Source organism: Ursus americanus, chromosome 1 (assembly GCF_024610735.1).
Source record: "Ursus americanus isolate L20-20 chromosome 1, mUrsAme1.1.p, whole genome shotgun sequence".
Classification (NCBI taxonomy): Eukaryota; Metazoa; Chordata; class Mammalia; order Carnivora; family Ursidae; genus Ursus; species Ursus americanus.
The window spans coordinates 26,711,603-26,716,984 of NC_142127.1; the positions used below are offsets into that span (position 1 = coordinate 26,711,603).

The 5,382-nt window shown below is 35.6% G+C and overlaps 1 pseudogene; it reads right to left on the reverse strand.

Moving 5' to 3' along the window:
• Nucleotides 1-1,386: 1,386 nt before the first annotated feature.
• On the reverse strand, nt 1,387-1,874 carry LOC123783350 (large ribosomal subunit protein eL28 pseudogene; annotated as a pseudogene).
• Between the last annotated feature and the right edge of the window lie 3,508 nt (nt 1,875-5,382).

Consider the following 5,382-nt stretch of genomic DNA (forward strand, 5'->3'; position numbering starts at 1 on the left):
ATTACTTTACATATGAATTCGTCTATCTTATTGTAGATCATTTGTATTCTTGTAATGATGTCCATACTAGTTGCATGGTAGGTGCTCTAATGATATGTATGTTCATAAGTTGGATCTTAATGAGAAAAACATTCTGTTGGATTCAAAATTATTGAAGGAAGTTTCAGCATTATATTTATCAATGAATGGAAGAGCTTTTGGATTTGTTATCTATAATTTTAACTGTTTTAATATTTTGAATTGTTGTAAGAGTTGATTTGAAAATTGTTTTACTTTTTTGTGATATTTTTCATTAATGGTGACTGTTCATGATTTGGAATGTGCTTGTATCATTTTAATTATAGATGTGATACAAAAAATTACAAAAAGTGCTCCCTAGTACTCTTGGGCACAGGTGGGAGTTCTGGCTACTCACTGGTACTCTACTGATACCACCTGGGCACCATGCCAATTCACCCCCCACCCCACCCCCTGGTGTGAACAGAGACTGAGTGGGGAATCTGGACTAATGTCCCAAACTGTCCATGCATGATGCAATGGTGCCCCATATTTCCCTGCTGGAGTGGCATAAGAGGAGGCCAGCAAAAATTAAAGATTCATGTAAGATCCAGAATTTCATAAGTTGATATCCAAGAAGTTCAGGTTCAATAAAAAAAATAACTAGTCCTACCAATAAGCAGGCCAATCTCAAACAGAATGAGAAAAGACAATTAATAGATCTCTGGATTATACCTGAAGATCTAACATTCTTGTCATTAGAGTCCTGGAAGACAGGGGAAGTAGGATACCTTTCAGCCTTGAGCTACTTGAAACATTTGTGAATAAATTATGGGTCAAAGAAACAGTCTGAAGGAAAATAAAAAATATATTGGATTGAATGAAAATGAAAATAGAACATACCAAAATGTGTGTGACACAGCTAGATCAGTACCAAGAAGGAAATTTACAGCATTAAATACGTGAGAAAGAAGAGTAAGTCTCAAAACAATAATTTCAACTCCTACTTTAAGAATGTAGAAAAAGAAAAGTAAAAATAAACATAAAGCAAGCAGACAGAAGGATATAAGGACAGAAATAAATAAAATGGGAAGGAGAAAAACAATAAAACAAACCTTTTTTGTAAAAATCAATAAAATTCACCAATTGATAAAAAAAGAGAAGGCACAAATTATCAATATTAATAGTAAACAGGGGATATCACTGTAGATCCTGCAGACATAAAAAGGAAAATAGTCGAATACTGTAAATTACTCAGATAAACTTAAGGGCTTAGATGAAATGGATCAATTTCATGAAAAGCACTAATGACCACAAATAACTAAATATGAAATAGATAATTTAAATAGTTCTGCAACTATGCCCCCCCACCCCCCGTGGTTGATATCTTTATTGCTTTGGAGGTGGGGGCAGGTGCTCAGGGGCTCCTGGTGGGGCGGGCTGCTTCCTCTTCTCCATCACAGGCTTCTGACTGTGCAGGATGGCGCTGGCTATGTGAATGGCAGCCATCCACAGGTCTGGGCAGTACTTGCTCTTGCGGATCATGCGCCTGATACTGCTGAGGGTAGCCGGTGCATACTTGCTGCTGCTGGTCCATATGTAGGAGGTGGCGGGTTTCCGCGGCCCCCATCTCCACTTCATGACCACCACTACAGCTCTGCCGTGGGCCACTGGCGCCACGCCCACAGTCTTGCAGTGAATCAGCTTGTTGTAGCGGAATGAGTTGCGAGCCTTCAGGTTACTGGGCTCAGTACTGTTTGACTTCTTGTTCCTCTTAATCAGGAAGCTGGAGCAGTTCGCGCAACCATCCATTGTAGGTGGGCGGACTTGGCGGCAGCTCCTTTCTCTACTGTGGCCAGAGAGGGAAAGAGACCCATAGTCCTGCAACTATTAAGAAAATTGAATTCATAATTTAAAAACTCATGAAAAAGAAATCACCAGGCCCAAGTCGTTTTACTGGGAAATTCCATTGAACTTTTAAGAAAGAACTAGAACAAATTATGCAGTCTCTTCCAGAAAAGAGAAGACAAGGGAATACATCTAAATTCACTTTATGGAGCTAGTATTACACTGATACTAAAACTATATAAAGACAGTAAAGAAAAAGAAAACTATAGTCTGATATCCCTCATGAAATTAGACACAAAAATCTGTAACATATTAGCAAATAGAATTAGGTAATATATATGAAGAATTATATGCCATGGCCAAGTGCGGTTTATTACGGTGATACAAGATTGGTTCAGTCCTCAAAAGCTATTATATGATCCACCATATTAACAAGCTAAAGAAAAGAAAAACCATATGATATCAATTGATACAGAAAATGCGTTTGACCAAAATTCAACACAATTCATAATGAAAATTCTCGGAAAAAATGGAGAAGAGGGAAACCTCCTCAACTTGATAAAGAGCATCTATAAAAAGCCTACAGCCAATACTTAATGGTAAAGAATTTGAATGCTTTCCCCCTACGATTAAGAAGGCAAAGTTATGGGGCGCCTGGGTGGCGCAGTCGTTAAGCCTCTGCCTTCAGCTCAGGGCGTGATCCCAGCGTTGTGGGATCGAGCCCCACATCAGACTCCTCCACTAGGAGCCTGCTTCTTCCTCTCACACTCCCCCTGCTGTGTTCCCTCTCTCACTGGCTGTCTCTCTGTCAAATAAATAAAAAAATAAAATAAAATAAAATCTAAAAAAGAAAAAGAAGGCAAAGTTATCTGCTCTTATATATTCAGCATGGTTCTGGAAGTCAGATGAGCAAAGGAAATAAATATACAGATTAGAAAGGATTTGCAGATGACGTGATTGTCTACACAAAAATCCCAAGGATTCTACTAAAAATTCCTGGAAAATAAGTCAATTCAGCAAGCTTGCAGGATACAAAATAAATACCAAAAAAGTAATTGTCTTTCTATATGTTGATGATAAACACATAGAAAAAAAGATTAAAATTCAATCCCACTTAAGATTGTTTAAGAGAAATGATTAGGTCTGAACCTAAAACAATATGTGTAGGACTTACATGCTGAAAAATACAACATGCTGATGAAATCAATTAAAGAAGATCTAAATAAATAGATATATTCTGTTCAAGGTTTGGAAGATTTGACATAGTGAAGATTTCAATTGTCCTTAAATTGACATCTAGGTTAAATGGATTTTTTTTTTTTAGGTTTTATTGATTTGATTGAGATTGAGAGAGAGAGAGAGCACAACCAGGGAGGAGGGAGAGAGGGAGAAGCAGGTTCCCCCCGAGCAGGGAGCCCAGTGTGGGACTCGATCCCAAGACCTTGAGATCATGACTTGAGCTGAAGGCAGATGCTTAACCGACTGGGCCACTCAGGTGCCCTAAATGCATTTTTAATTAAAATAACAACAAAATTGTGGACATAGAGAAGATTATTGTAAAAGTCATATGAAAATGTAAAGGAACTACAGTGGTTAGCATAATTTTTTTAAAAAGATTTTATTTACTAATTTGAGAGAGAGATAGCAAACAAGAGAGAAAGCATGAGCAGGGAGGAAAGGGAGAAGCAGGCTTCCTGTCAGCAGGGAGCCTGATGTGGGACTCGATCCCAGGACTCTGAGATCATGACCTGATCAAAGGCAGATGCTTAACTGACTGAGGCACCCAGGCACCCCAGTTAACATAATTTAAAAGAAGAATAAAAAGGGAGGAATCAGTCTACCCAATTTCAAAACTTATTATACAGCTAAAGTATTGAAGACTGTGTGGCATAGATAGATATACACAGGTCAATGGGACACAATAAGGAGCCAATAGGTAGATCACATAAATATGTTCAACTGACTTTTTACAAAGATGCAAAAGCAACTCAAAGGAAGAAGGACAGCATTTTTAGCTGAAGATGCTAGACTAATTTGACATCTATCAACAGAAATACAACTTTTACTTAAACCTCACATCTTAGATAAAAATGATCTCAAAATGCATCATTGACTTAAATGTGAAATATAAAATTATAAAACTTTTAGAAAAAATACAGAAAATAGTTGGGATCTAAAAGCATGATTTATAGAAGGGAAAATGAATTAATTACATTTGATCAAAATAGAAAATTTTGCTCTGTGAAAGATACTTTTGAAAGGACAAAAAGACAAGCTACAGACTTGGAAAAAATACTTACAAAAGAATAATATCTATAACATGTAAAGAACTCTCAAAATTCAATAGTAAAAAAATAAGCAATCCAATTAGAAAATAGGCAAAAGATCAAACATTGCACTGAAAAGGATATGAAGAGAGAACAAATAAATGTGTTCAGTAATATTCAACATAATTAGCCATTAGAGAAAAGCAAATTAAAAATATAAGATATCACTATACTCCTCCCAGAATGACTAAAATAGAAAATAGTGGTAAAACCAAATGCTTATGAAGATGAGGATAAATTGGATCACTCATACATTGTTGATGGGAATGTAAAATGGTACAGACGTTCATAAAAAGGGTTTGGCAGGTTCTGAAGGAAATTTAACATCCAAGCACCGTACAACCTAGTAATTGCACTTATGGGCATTTATCCCAGAGAAATAAAAACTTATACTCACACAAAAACCTCCATACAAATGTTCACAGCATCTTTATTCATAATAGCCACATACTAGAAACAACCAAGTTGTCTTTCTGTGGGTGAATAGTTAAACAGGCTGATGTGCATGGAATACTACTCAGGAGTTAAAAATGAATAAACTATTGACACACAGAACAACTTGGATGAATCTCAGAGAATTTAACTGAATGAAAAAGGATGTTTCCAAAAGGTTACATGCTGAATTATTCCCTTTATGTAATATTATTGAAATGACAAAATTGTGTAACTAGAGAACATATTGGTGGTTTCCATAGTGTAAGAACGAGGGGAGCAAAACTATAAAGAGAAACTTTAGTAATTCTTGTAGTGATAGGAATGTCCTGTATCAGTGTCAGTATCCTGATTGTGATATGATACTGTAGTTTTGCAAGATGATACCGTTGGGAAAAACTGAGTAAAGGGAACATGAGACCTCTATTTAGTATTGCTTAGGGTTTTATGTGTTTCTACAGTTTTCTTCAACTCAAAAAAAAAGTTTAGTTAAAGCTATAGGAACAAGTTCGACTTTCTCATAAATACAAGATTTTACCCAAATGTTTTAAAAATTCAATATTTAATATATCCCCAAATGTTTTGAATTTGTTCTTATAATGTGTATATAACATAAAAATATATGGTGACTAACATAATATAATAAAAATACTATTAAACTAAAAAAAAAAGAAAAATATAATTAAATGTTTTTACTAAACCCCAATATGGATGCCCATCAGGTTTATTCCAGTTTACCCTAAAATGTGTTTCAAAGAAACCAAGATTTTTATCATAA